This window comes from Vipera ursinii (assembly GCF_947247035.1).
Source record: "Vipera ursinii genome assembly, chromosome: 7".
Classification (NCBI taxonomy): domain Eukaryota; kingdom Metazoa; phylum Chordata; class Lepidosauria; order Squamata; family Viperidae; genus Vipera; species Vipera ursinii.
The window spans coordinates 49,839,410-49,853,983 of NC_139521.1; the positions used below are offsets into that span (position 1 = coordinate 49,839,410).

The 14,574-nt window shown below is 37.5% G+C and overlaps 1 protein-coding gene across 3 annotated transcripts in view; it reads right to left on the bottom strand.

The window, feature by feature from the left end:
- Window positions 1-14,574, bottom strand: part of SLC10A7 (solute carrier family 10 member 7) — a 153,297-nt gene that overhangs the window by 26,730 nt on the left and 111,993 nt on the right. The gene's annotated exons all lie outside the window — the stretch shown is intronic.

Consider the following 14,574-nt stretch of genomic DNA (forward strand, 5'->3'; position numbering starts at 1 on the left):
TAAATTGGATGATAGCCACAATGGATTTCAAAGTTTCTCTGCCACATAACACTTCTTCTGGGGAATTTAACATTTGTAGTGCAACTTCCATTGGGTATCCGTAAGGAGAATATATTTTCAACTATGTTCAAATCTATCCTTAATCATGCCAAATGTTCTTTGCTAGCTGTCACTGAGACATACCCATTAAGTCTCCCCAAAGTTTATCTCCTATGCTAATACAAATGGATGTATATAATTATCATAATCCCTGTTGAATCAACAGACAATATCAAGTATAACTTTGGGAATCTTAAAAATCTGACATCCTCAGGAATTCCATGAGAACAGATAATCAAAAGTGATCCATGGAACATTTAAATATTTAAGTAGCTAGTAATGCACCAGAAGTTTTAATTAAATTATAACTCATGCTTGAAAAGCAAAAGTGCATGCATTTTGGGAGCTTAAATAATTCAGAATTTGAAGATCTAGATTTTCTGAATCCTAAAACAAATTCCAAATGCATACTTCTACAGTATGAGATTCACACAAGGTAAGTAAGTTGACAGTGTTTAATGTAATTGCTCACATTCAAGACTGGGAAAATAAAATAAAATAAGTTTTTCAATCAGTTTTAATGCTTATTAATGCTACCACAGAAAGCTTCTGTAAGTAGATTGATCATTGTGATAGATATATTTTAATAGAATTAATCACAATGTCTTCCGTAATTATTTGAATGAATAGTTACTTATGAAATAACATTAAAAACATATCCCAGTTGTTGGTGAAGAATGTTCATAAACAATATCTAGCTCATAATATCATTAACCGATACCTATGTGGAGGAAATCACAAGGTATAAAATTTATCTATGTGATTTACACAGAGATAATTAAAGCTCTATATTAGCTTATTCAATATTCCAGATAGTGTATTGAGCTGGTATCTTCTCATACTGTATGTTGTAAAAAACAAAGCAGACTTACTGTGAACTGAATCCATTTTTTGGTAATCAAATTGCAGGACTTCTCAAGATATGTTTAAACAAAGTGTACTCGAGACATGGATAGGTCATATAATTTTTGTTTATAATATAACTATAATATTAATGTTAATTAACATGAGAAAAATAATCAAATCTAAATGAGAAAATCCTAAAATAAAATCAAAGAAGCTATCAGATTTTCAAAAAGAATGTTATCTGACTAATTCAGTCTTGAATATAAAAATATTTTTACTGCTTGCTTGGCCAAAGCACTAAATAAATTCATTGCAAATTGTATTAATTCAGATGAAGATGAATTTATTAAATGTAGACAAATAGAAATCTCCTCAGAAGAATTTTAAATTATATTTTCATGGGAAATGAGTTCAAAACAGACCAACTATCTCTTTAAATTGGTAGGGAAATATCAAATAGGAAAAAAGTTATTTCATTGAAGAGTTATATAGTAAATCTCTAGCTTTCCACATATGCAATTCAAAACATTTCACAGTAAGTACATCCATAAACTTTCACCATAGTAGCTGAAACCTGTAATTCCCAAGTTAGAGCTAATTAGTACATCAAAGGTCTGAAAGTCAACATTCGAAAACCATTTTTAAGTCAACTACAAATATTGAAAATGTGGCAATCTTGCCCATCTCCTTTCATTTCATTGTTTTTATTAGTTACAGCCCATCATTTTAGTGAAGAAATATCTGTAGGGAATGAAAGGGCAAAGTTATATATTTAAGGAAAGTTATAAGTTATGTATTGTAAAGAAGTTTGTTTTCTAATGTTCAACCTCCCTGTTTTAATTCAATACCAATGTGATCCTTTTCCTACTCTCAGTATAATCTGAGTTATTAAAAGGCATCTTACCAATTATGAAAAATAATTTAAGATATCAATGTTAACAAAAGGGCTAGCACGTAAACTCTATATATTTTGTTGTTCTTGAATATAAGATTCTGCCATAGAATGGGTTAAAATTGTTGGCAGTCACTGAAGATGGGGATTGGAGTAAGATGTGAATTTCCAAGCCTCCATTCTCATTCTTTGGCCAAATTAAATAAAATTATATCAAAATAATTTGGAGATGATATCTGAGTCAATTTAAACTGGCATATATAACTAAAATACGTTATGCTCTGCTTGAAATAACGAAATCAGAAAGTCATGTAGTTTCCTCCTTTGGTGGATATGGCCAAGGAACAGAAAAGTCTGGGATTTGGTATTTAGACATATGGGTAAAATTATCAGTAATCAAACCAGATCCAAAAATAAGTCTGTTAGGAAAATTCACTGAAAAAAGAAAGAAGAACATAATGTTATAGCCTGATCAGGAAGAGCCAATTTTCCCAAGACCTCTATAAGGACCTTCGCTCCTTCCGGCGTGTTCTAAAAACTTATCTATTCGAACAAGCCGGCCTGGTCGGATGGGTTTGGGGTTTTAACATTGTTTTTAACTAACTTACTACATTGGGCACAATCATTTAACTTTAAATCTTGTATCCTGTATTCTTATTTTTATTGCCCTGTACACCGCCCTGAGTCCTTCGGGAGAAGGGCGGTATATAAATCAAATAAATAAATAAATAAAATAAACTGAGGAAATGCTTAAGACAAGACAGTCCCTACTAGCCTCAAGCTTCAGCCCAAGTCTCTGATCCAGATTTCAATGTCACCAGCAACCAAGCAGAATGATAGAGTCTTGGGGCAAACCGGAGATGACACTGAATCATTTGGTTTAAAAGGCAGAATATTTTTGGAATAAAGATATATTTAAAAACAGCTCACTATGACTGGATTCCCCTTGTAGTGAGGTTAGGACTGAGGACATAGGAAAGATCCAGCCTTCTCTATACTACTATCAGGGTGATGGACTGCTGGAAGCAATGTTTGTGGAACCTGATATTCTCATGCTTGAATATGAGGGCCATTTTGATAGACCATTTTGCTGTCTGTATTCATTTTCAATTTCTTTCTCCTACTCTCTGAAATCTCAATTAGGATTAAGATGCTTTGGCTTTGACTTTTGGATTGATTATTTTCTGTCTGTGTTTCTGTCTCTTGCTATAAGTTATTCCCCTTTGTCATTAGATCCTAGAAGTCCAATAACATTTTTGACGCAGAGTATGTTCCTTCTCATTGGCCACCATCTCACAGTCTGCCTCCACTTCCCAGGAGAACCTTCTCATACTGGCTTTACTGCCTTGTCTAAAAAGCTGGAATTTTTAAATTTTTATACTGGGCCTTGCTCTTTTGGGACCTTAAATAGACAGAGAAAAATGTAGTTTAAAACAGCCATTGTTTTATTCTTTAAAAAATGTAGAACAAAACATAGGGCTATCTTTTCCCTTTTCCCTGAAAATTGCTTGGGCGAGAAAACAGCAGGATGTTTTCTCCAGCATGTGGGGAACCTGTCTTGAAGAAGAATATTTCAAAAACAAGCCTGGAGGAAACTTTCTCACTGCAACAGAATCTCTCCCTCCTTTGTAAGCTGTATATGATTTAGAAAAGGATAGAATAGTCGGAATTCCTCATAATGGGTGAAGAAAATTTGAAAACAATGCAGCCCACTCCCAATGTATTAAGTAACTTTTGAAATAATATTTATGCAACTGTAATTAATCAGAAATATACATGTATAGTATTAACTTGCGCAAGAATTGTATTTGCCCAATATTGGAAAAATGAGAACTTACCAATGGAAGGAGAACTAATTAAGAAAATTTTAGATTGTGCAGAAATGGACAGATTGACATTAAAGATAAAAGAGAAAGAAGACTCAGTGTACTTCAGAACATGGGACATTTTTTTCCAGTGGCCAGAAAAGCAAGTTAGACAGAAAGGGACATGAGTAAGTAAGTAACACTGAATATATAGTAGTAACAAGATGATTACTGAGCAATTAACTAATATATTGATTATGATAATATAGAAATTAACTTTTACTGTTTTACATGAACCCAGACTATCTGCTGTTTGCTAAATATCAAGAATGTTATTTTAAAAAAACCCAGTCCTAATCCTAACCCTACAAAGTTAATAAAATATATACAAAAAAAGAGAAATATACATGTATACAATTTTTATAAAAATTCTGCAAATTAATTTAATGGACAATTTTAGCCTGAACACAATTATGTCTTAGGAAGAAAATTATTTTCAGGATGCAAATAATAGAGTGGCCGAAAATACCTTCTTGGAAGCAAAAGCAGGGCTTTCCTTCAGACTACATCAAATGAGATGGTAAATTTTTAAAAAGATAATTAATACAGATTAAATACATAATTTTAACAAAAGGAATTTAATGGGAGGAAGTGAAATAGTTCAATAAAGAGATGCTGAGCAAGCAATCAAGTATGAAATACCTCAACTATGTAATTTTCTTGCTCAGTCCATATTTGTAAAAATATTGTATTTTTATTTCATTCTCTGTGCTTACTTATTTTTTGTATTATAAGGGAAAAAAAGAAAGTACCAACCCTTGGAAAACATGAACTGATTTCAAATGAATTGTTATATTACTTGAAATCATTCCAAATCTTACCACGTTGATTCCACTATAAAGTCTTCTCTGGAAGGACTATTGTTTCCCTCATCATGACAAAAAAACCCCACAATTTTAGGATATCTTAAATAACGACTAACAGTTTTAAAAATTATGCAAGTATGGAGATGACAAAGTGCTCTCCTATAATACTAGAACTCAAGGTAATTCCAAAAATTGATTGCAGGAACATGATTTAAAGCAAAGCAAATACTTCTTCAAAAAAGTTACAAGCAAAATATTTTCAAGATTTAGAATATGGAAAAGGAATTTTGTAATCCTCAGCTCTTTAGATACCTGCTTCCCTCCCTTAATTTTTTCCAGATCAAAAGGCAGCCAGCATTTCCTCTGAAATGGGCAACAATGTTGACGTTTTTTCCTTCTATTTGTAATATTTCTGCAAGTACTGTATCCACCAGAGGGATTTCCTGGCTGATCTCCCTGTGTTTATCTTTGGCTGTTCAATTTTGTCCAAAAGCCATTCATAACTGCATTCACAAATGATTTATTTCCCACCCGCTAATATTTAACACCCTCCTCATAGTTCATGGAGTTATGTTTTATGTATTACTTACAACTGTTTTTTCTTAATTGCCGTGTGTGTGTGTTTGTGTGTGGGTGTGTGTGTGTGTATTTCTCCATCAATATTGAAATGGACTTTTGTAATAGTATACTACAATCTTGCATTGCCTTGGAAGATTTTTGCTGTGCAACTTTATAAGTTTAGGATTCATGTACAAAAGATCTCCACTTCAAAACATACTATGGTGTGGAAGGCAATTATTTTGGGGCATTGAGTATTTTAAAAGAATCCGCTGTCTTCTCATATACGTCAATTCCTTCAAGTTTCTTTACCTCAGAGAGCACAAATAGAAAAAAGATCAGGTTCATATAAAGGCCAAATATGTGTGTGCACTTGTACACAGAGGAAAGAGGTAATGAAAGAAGAGGAACATGGAGAAAATTCTGATCCTGGTCTACTTGCCTCTAGTCTGTATCTACAATGAGTTGCTCAAAGAGACTTTAGTCCTTGACATTCCAAAAACTTCATCTTTATCTGTAAGATCATAACAGAAAACCTTTTTTAAAAAAAATAGGCAGTCTGAGAAGCAATAAAGAAAACAGAAGTTTTACTTTGCATTAAGAGAAAATACAAATATTCCACATTTCCAATCTCAAACTGCTACAAGTAGAAGCCTTAATGCATAACACTGCTGGATGCCTGACACTCTTTGTATAAGCACAGTATTTCATCATGTGATACACATTGCTTAAAATGGTTCTTCCATAGCAAAATAGAGATAGTTAACACATTTGGATAGATGATAGACAGTCAGACAGACATAGATCTCACAGATACTCACGGAAATAATTCCAGATGCTGCCTCCAAATGTTTGAAACAATGGAAGGGGTGTTTAAGGCCTAATTGCTATGTGGGAATGGGACTAAGAAGAGGTCACTGCAGACCACATGTAGAAAATTCTGTATAAGCAATATACTTTTTGATTCCACACATGGTTCTCTTATGAATCCTGAGCATCTCCTTCTGACCCCTGCTAGTTCAAAGAGAGGTAAAATCTCTAGAGACTTCCTGTCTCTGGTTCTAGAGATTGGAGCCAGGTCTGAGATAAGAGCTAAGGAAGAAAGGCTAAAACCAAAAACAACAAACCAAACAGAGCGGCTTCCTATTTTTTTTAAAAAAAGAAATCAGGGCAGGAACTGAAAGGGTTGATAACTGATTCACATTAAAGAAAAACCACCTTGAAAAGAACATGTGACAAAAATTTGGAAAGTAAATGAAAGTTTTAAACATACAGTGCCCCTACCTATGGTGTTTTCAATTGCAGAAATAATTAATATTTTCTAACACAATAGAGCAAGATTAGCCTATAGAACAGGGGTGTCAAACTCAATTTCATTGAGGGCCGCATCAGCATTGCGGTTGCCCTCAGGGGGCCGGGTGGGTGTGGCCCGGGTGGGTGTGGCCTACTGGGTGGGCGTGGCTAGAGTGCATATGGCCTACTGGGTGGGCATGGCCAGCTCTACATCATTCGCATCAAGGGTGCCTATGGGGGCCTGGGCAGGAGTGGGACAGATCTGAGGGTCTCTGGCAGGAGGAGGGTCTCTGGGCCAGGGCCAAGGCAGTGGGGGCCATTCCCACACTGATTCCAGGATGGCTTCGCGGGCCGCATGAAACCACTTTGCGGGCCGGATCTGGCCCCCGGGCCTTGTGTTTGACATGTCTGCTATAGAAGCTTTCATGGAAAAATATAAACATGTAAGATTTTATCACTGTAGCCAGAGGATAATTTTGAAATTACAGATAATTATGTGTGCAAGTTTATTTTTCCATTCAGCTTTAAAATCTAAGCATTGTTGTGAATTTCCCTGGTGTGGGACCATATTGTGCACATAGCACAGCACTTGGAAAGCTTAAAACGTAAAGCAAAGAAGATAATGGTTTTTACAGATGTTCTTCCAATAGACAATTCAGAAATGGAAGCTTCAAAACCAAAATTGTAAACAAAAAGAAGTGGATCCTTTTTTGAAAAACAGCTATGTTTTGTTTATCCTTAGATCCAAATGTAAAAAAAGTGTTATGAGCCAAACGCTGCTTATAAGTTTGTTGTTGCAGGATCTTATGAAGTAAATAAATTGAAGTCTTTTATAAGTCTTTTTAATTTTTCCTTCTTTTAGATGGGGTTAGGCTGACCTGACAAGGGGTGAGGAATTTTCTGTAAGGTGATTTATTTCAATAAGCCTTATTTAGAAATATTAGCAGGTATTTATGTTTCTTTTTCTTTGGTTCTTCTAGTTCTTTCATCCTTTGTCTTTTAAAAACTTTTGTTTTAATTTTTTGTTTCCATTTTATATTTCTTTTTCTTGGGTTTTGTCTGATTTTTTTTTACTTTTTGTTCCTTCTTAAAAAGTTATGTCAGCCATGTTTTTATTTTCTTTTATTATTGGTGTCATGTAAGCCTATAAGCTTGGTGGAATGTAGAAGGCCTTAGATAGCCCCCTCAGATAGACTTACCAAATTTGACAATTTAAAACAAAGCCAAAATTTAGAAGACAACTGGCGGGAAATGCTGTCTCTGCAAAGAAGTTGAAAAAAACAGTGGACCACCTGATTAGCTGCTGCATCACACAAACTGACTACAAACCATAATGACAAAGTAGCAACAATGGTATTGGAATATCTTGAAGAAATACTACTTGCCAGTAAAAAAATGAAGAAGATAAAAGTGCTCTGTGATATAAAATTCAAACAGACAAGCATCTGCTAACACTCCAGACTTAACAACTGGACAGTGGACTTTGCAATACCAGGACACAGAAGAATAGAAATAATTGGGAAAATATTATAATATAAAGACCTGCAAAAAGAAGTATAATGACTTTGCCAAAAGAAAGCAAAGATAATCCCAACAGTAATAGGTGCCTTGGTGCAATCCCCAAACACCAGGCGCACCACTTGAATACCATCGGCATTGACAAAAATCACCATCAATCAGTTGCAAAAGGCAGTTTAAACAACAACATCTGCCTATGCTAGCTCCTTGGTAAGGACTGGATAAATGTACAAAAATGCCAAATCCAGTCTAAACATCTGGCTGACTGTGATCAACTATAGTAACAATAAAGCTGTTTCATTTTCATATGATTTATGCATGGGAGTCAAGCAGCTGAATTTGCAATACAGAAAGGCACTTACTCATATGATATGGGCTTGTCCTAGCATACATAATTCTACATGGAGTAAACTACTTACAGGTTTGAAATGAAATATTTATTACCAATGGTTCTTATTTTTATTTTTTCTTACATATATAATGATAGTTCCCCAAGCCTTGCCAGCATAATAATAATAATAATAATAATAATAATAATAATAATAATAATAATAATAATAATAATAATAATAATAATAATAATAATTTAATTTGTATACCGCCCTTCTCCCGAAGGACTCAGGGCAGTGAACGGGGCAATACATAATAAAAAACAGGATACAAAAATTAAAAAGTGATTAAACAACTATGCCAGTAGTAATTGATACATATTAAAAGTTAAAACTAATTATAAAAAACCCAACCCCATCCCGTCAGACCAGGCCAGCTTGTTCAAAAAAGAAGGTTTTGAGATCGCGCCGGAAGGAGCGAAGGTTGGGGACCATCCGGAGCTCAACCGGTAAGCGGTTCCACAGGTCTGGTGCACCCACAGAGAACGCTCTCCCCCTGGGGGTCACCAATCGGCATTCTTTGATCGGAGGCACCCTGAGGAGGCCCTCTCTGTGGGAGCACACTGGACGGAGGGAAGTTGACGCCGGCCGCAGGTGTTGCCGTAGGTAATCCGGACCCATGCCATGAAGGGCTTTGTAAGTCATTACTAACACCTTGAACCTCACCCGGAGAGCAACCGGTAGCCAATGCAGCTCGCGGAGCAAAGGTGTAACATGGGAGTATCGGGAAACCCCCAAGACAACTCGCGCGGCTGCATTCTGCACCAGTTGAAGTCTCCGGGTGGACCTCAAGGGCAGCCCCATGTAGAGAGCATTACAGTAGTCTAGACGAGAAGTCACGAGCGCATGAGTGACTGTACGCAAGGCATCCCGGTCTAGATAGGGCCGCAACTGGAGCACCAGGCGAACCTGGGCAAAGGCCCCCCTAGTCACAGCTCAAATATGCTCTTCCAAAGAGAGCTGTGAATCTAGAAGGACCCCCAAGTTGCGAGCCCTATCTACGAGGGGTAATAGCTCAGCCCCCATGGCCAGAGATGGAATAATCGGAATTTCCCAGGATGCCGGCACGAACAGCCACTCAGTCTTGTCAGGGTTGAGTCGAAGCCTGTTCCTCCCCATCCAGACCCGGACCGCCTCCAGGCAGCGGGACATCACAGCAAGGGCATCACTGGGGTGGTTTGGGGTTGAAATAAAAAGCTGGGTATCATCAGCATATTGATGATACCCAACTCCAAAGCCATGAATGATCTCACCCAGCGGCTTCATGTAGATGTTGAACAGGAGAGGCGAGAGAACCGATCCCTGAGGAACTCCACAAATGAGAGGTCTCAAGGTCGATCTCTGCCCTCCTGCCAACACTGACTGCGAACGTCCCAGAAGGTAGGAGGAGAACCACTGGAGAACTGTGCCTCCCACTCCTAACCCCCTGAGATATCACAGCAGGATACCATGGTCGATGGTATCAAAAGCCGCTGAGAGGTCTAAAAGGACTAGGACAGAAGAGCAACCCCTGTCCCGAGCCCGCCAGAGATCATTCACCAGCGCGACCAATGCCGTCTCTGTGCTGTACCCGGGCCTGAAACCCAATTGGTACGGGTCTAGATAATCAGCTTCATCCAAGAACAAAGGGAGCTGTTGCGCCACCACGCTCTCAACAACCTTCGCCAGAAAGCGAAGGTTGGAGACCGGACGAAAGTTGTTTAATATTGCTGGGTCCAAGGCAGGCTTCTTGAGGAGGGGTCTCACCACCACCTCCTTCAAGGCGGCAGGAAAGCTACCCTCGCTCAAAGAAGCAGTAATCACTGCCTGGAGCCAGCCTCATGTCCCATCCCGAGCCGCATAAGTCAGCCAGGAGGGACACGGGTCCAACAAACACGTGGTGGAGCTCAGCTTCCCCATGATCTTGTCCACTTCTTCAGGAGTCCCAGGGTCGAACTCTTCCCAGATTAAATCGACAAGGCTGCCCGTATCCTCTTCGTCAGACTCTGCCCAGTCGGAGTCCAGACCGGTCCGGATCTGAGCGATTTTGTCCGACAGAAGAAGCACGTTGTATGGGCAAAGGTCTGTGTAATTTGAATCCTTCCCAATCAAGATTCTAAACCATATAGAGGGTTTACACAAGTATGGGAAGCTCATTTTCTTCAGATTATTCATCTGAAAACGGAGGTGCAAGAGGATCAGGTGAAGGAGACACAGATCTGTGAGGGTTCACTCTATTCCTCATAAGATTACAATTCTGTTAAGATGGCATAAGATGCCAACATGTAACTTGTTTTAACATGATAATTATGTTAACATAGAGATACAGTCCACTAAATTAAATGGACATCTGTGCTAATTCCATAAAGAATAGGGAACTTTTGGGGTTTGGGATAATTTGAAATTTAAAGAGTGGGGGGTGGGTTGGGCAGGTTCACTTACAAAATGGCTGTCATAGAAACTTACCCATGAGACAATGGCTGCTGTGGTGCTTCAGCCATAAAACAGGTTTCCTTGAAGGCAAAGTAGTTCCCTGCATACTTCTCTTAAATAAATAATATTTAAAAATTGGAGGATGGGGAAAGGAATATAGGCACCAATAGAAATGTCTGTGAATACTTTACTCTTTCACTAATAAAATATCATCAGTGCTTTCCCCATTTTATAGCAGACTATGAAGAACTGTTCTAACAAAAAAAATTACAAGTTCTTATTTCATTTCTATATCTTCTTTCTCAATGTTATCACTTGCATTTCACATTAGCTCTTAACTAAAGAGAACAGTCCATTTTGTTCTGCTCATCGTTTACAGATACTTTTTCATTGCCATTCTCTAATGCTTTTATCAGGGGCCAAATCCCTGAGATTAACAGCACTGGATGCAGAAATGGCTATAAATTTACCTAGTTTCTTAAACCGAAGTCTAATCCTATCAGATTAAACCCATTAAGCTTTTGAATTGGGACCTTTGGAATGTGTACCTTTCAAACCAACATCACCCAAGAAATTGTTCCTTGTCACACAGAACCAAATGTAATCTGCTCATACAGGTGGAAAATATCTAATATAGTCTTCACTCAAGAAAGGAGTTACGGCCCAGAGAAATGACCTGGTTACAGGGCAGCCCTAGATTTCTCTGGAGCTTTCTTGGTGCTCACTGTAACTTTCCTTTTGCTTGATAATGCTTCATCTGCTTTATTTGTTTGTCACAGTTAAGAGAAGAAACAGAACAGATAAAACACAGAAAGGAATACGATTGCTGCTATGCTCAAATTGATGATTTTGGCTGAACCTTATAGCTTTAATGAGTATTTTAAGAAATAATTAAATCAATATAAGACATTAAGATATGTAAAATGGTTAATGTACAAAACATTATGTATATAAAACCATTTTGGATAGTTTGCCTTGGAATTGAAACATGCACATTGTTTTGGAAATAGAATGAAATGGGTCTGTTTTGTTCTGAATATAGGTCAAAACGTGACTTATCTGTACAAAGTGTCTTGCTGGCAGGAAGAGCTAAAGACATTGACAGAAGCAATATTAGAGGAGAGACATAGGATGGGGAGGGGCAGTTGAGGTGCTGCAAAGATGGAAGCAATGGTTTGATAGAATATGCCATCCCTCCACTAAAGGGACACCAACTTTCCAGAGCCTTGCTTTCCCTTTCCGCACCAATATATAGGCCACCTAAACCTGCTACGGACTAACTTTACAAAGCCTGGCTTTCCCTTTCCACCATCAAAAGGACATTTCTGGTGGGGGAAAGGGAAAGCAAGACGCTGGAAAATTTGTCTGTAGTAAGATTAAGTGGCCTACATATTGAGAGCTGCTGAAGGGGCGATGGATTATCATGCAACTGTCTTGCTCTATTCACTGAGTGAAATCACTCCAAGATCTCTTTCAGCTGAAACCCAGAACAAAAGCATTCCAGGATTCACTCTACCAATTGTGATCATCCGAAATGTCTCAGTGGAACATTTACAATGCAACGTATCTACTTGGAGTTCAGAAAAAAAAACATTTTTTGTTTTTGTTTTGTGCACATCCAACCAGGAACTTTAGTAGAATAAGAGGTTAAACTTCAAAGTTCTTCAACAGAAATAAAACAATCTAGCATCACTTTAAAATATACTTACTGAGCATTATGGAGAATGTTAACATTATTTGTACTAAGCTGTAATCTGGTTTGTTTGTAAACTATAGTTTATAGTCTAATATGAGATGTGAACACAGGTCTTGTGGCTTATTTAAAAGTTAAAGGTTCCCCTGCACATGCGTGCTAGTCGTTTCCGACTCTAGGGGCCGGTGCTCATCTCCATTTCAAAGCTGAAGAGCCAGCGCTTGTCCGAGGACGTCTCTGTGGTCATGTGGCCGGCATGACTAGACGCCAAAGGCACACAGAACGCTGCTACCTTCCCACCGTAGTGGTCCCTATTTTTCTACTTGCATTTTTACGTGCTTTCGAACTGCTAGGTTGGCAGAAGCTGGGACGAGTAACAGGCACTCACTCTGTTACGCGGCACTCAGGATTCGACCCGCCAAACTGCCGACCTTCTGATCAACAAGCTCAGCATCCTAACCCACTGAGCCACTGCGTCCCTTGTGGCTTATTTAGCAAGTCCCAAATGATGGCTTAGTACATGAAGCTAGTGATTGTGTTCATGCTTCATACATAAACCTTTTAGACAATTTTGTACAACAAAACCATCTAACAAACTATGGCTTCAATTACACAAAACCATATGTTCATATTTTAAATTAGTGTAATTTTGATAACTAATTTGTGTTTTAGTTAAGGATAATTTAATATAAAATGCTCATTCCTGACTGGAAAACAGATTACCAATGGACAACTAGAGAATGCGTGAATGATAATGTACAGACATGACTTTTATTATTTATTCATAGAGAAGAGTGGGTTTCAATGTGCACCTTTGAAAAATGTTCAAACTGGTGGAATATAATAAAAGCACTGTGGAAAATTCTATTTCATTAACTTTTAATCATAAATCACTCTTTAAAATAAAACATAAAATAAAAGTCTGTCAGAAGCACTTAGGTCTAGAAAGGAGAGAAGGACAGCAGAAAAAAAGGGAAATATTACCAGGACATTCATTTTTTTTCAGCTGTCTCGACACTTTCCTGCTAAAATGAGACAACCCAAACAAAAAACCCCACATTTTTTGCCTAGACATATGGGTTTAGGACAATATGGTTGAGAGATAAATACAAAATACTGCCTCTTATTGAGATAAAGATACTTTGTTATATGTGGCATAAAATGTGAGAAACTACGGCACATCATGTACTACAGCCTTCAAAAATAGTCTCCAGGGATACAACAACACAGATCTACCCTGCTCTGCAATAACACAAATATCAAGTCAAGACTGTAGCAAATCACTTTTTATATGAAGATTTCTATTACGTTTTTATTCTGTAACCCGTCCAGTTCTTAGTCAAACATTTTTCACCGTCTATTAAAAAAAAACTATCACTTTTATGGCAGTTATGGGGCCCTTTACACAAGAAAGGAGATTTTGGAGAAAATATAGAGCCAAGGGAAGACAACATAATTTGTATGCAAAAGTTCCCAGATTCAATTTTGGCATCTTCTGGATTAGCTGGAAAGACTCCCAGTCCTAATCCCCAGAAAAACTGTTGCCAGTTGCAATTATTAATACTGAGTTAAAAGGAATATAGGTCTCACTCTGAATATGATCAATTTGCTGGTCCTTCCACATCAGACAGAGAATTGGACTGTATCTCAGTCATGAGATTATTATCTATCTTTCATGCATTTTTCAATTTTATTGTTTTTCCAAAGCAAAAATTGTAATGAAACCATTTACACACATTTTCAGAGCGGAATATTAACTAACTTCGGTGTAGGCCATGTGTATTTTTAATTGCCAACCCTGTTAAACAATTGAATATTGAATATTTAACATTTTATACTCTGATCAAATGACAAGACTTGGTCATTAGAGTATGTAAATATCATCAGTGGTTATTTCATACAGATATCAATCTTGCACATATATCTATAGAATTACTGGATTCCAAGAGTGATCATATGATATAAGCCACCCAGTGACTTATTTACTATGTTTATTGGAAAATGCTTATTATGTAGAAGGTTGGAGGCTATCCTACCCTGTGAATAGTGGCCCATTTCAGAGTTAGACCAGCCTGTGGTTATGCATTTGTCAACTCAAAGTCCTCAAAGAACCCCAGCTGAGAGATGAGTTAGAGCAAAAAAACATAAGCTGCCTTGCATGCATGAAGCAGTATGTTGTGCTCAGCAGGGCAAGCAAGATTAC